Source organism: Mesitornis unicolor, unplaced genomic scaffold (assembly GCF_000695765.1).
Source record: "Mesitornis unicolor isolate BGI_N332 unplaced genomic scaffold, ASM69576v1 scaffold21641, whole genome shotgun sequence".
NCBI classification, from domain to species: domain Eukaryota; kingdom Metazoa; phylum Chordata; class Aves; order Mesitornithiformes; family Mesitornithidae; genus Mesitornis; species Mesitornis unicolor.
This window is the reverse complement of record NW_010162004.1, coordinates 71,517-71,832: the sequence shown is the minus strand read 5'-3', so window position 1 is coordinate 71,832 and position 316 is coordinate 71,517.

Below are 316 nucleotides of genomic sequence, written 5' to 3'. Positions count from 1 at the left end.
CCCCACGCAGGTCACTGGCGAACCGGGCGCAACTTGCGGATGCCCATTGCCCGCGACGGCCATTGGCCAATGAGAACACCACGTTACTGCAGAGTCGAGCGGGACTAGCACTTTCCCGCCAGTCAGAAGCCTTCACCTTTCGTTGCTAGGAGGCAGCGGAGCCAAGGAGGGCGCTGGGAGCCGCTGCTTGGCGCTGCCTCAGGTGGGGACGCGCGCTGATGGGAGTCCGTCCCGGAGGGGCCCTACGGTGCTTGCGGCGCAGCCGCTCGCCCCAGAGCGGCCGGGGGGGGGCGAGGGGGGGCGCTGGGGGGGGAGA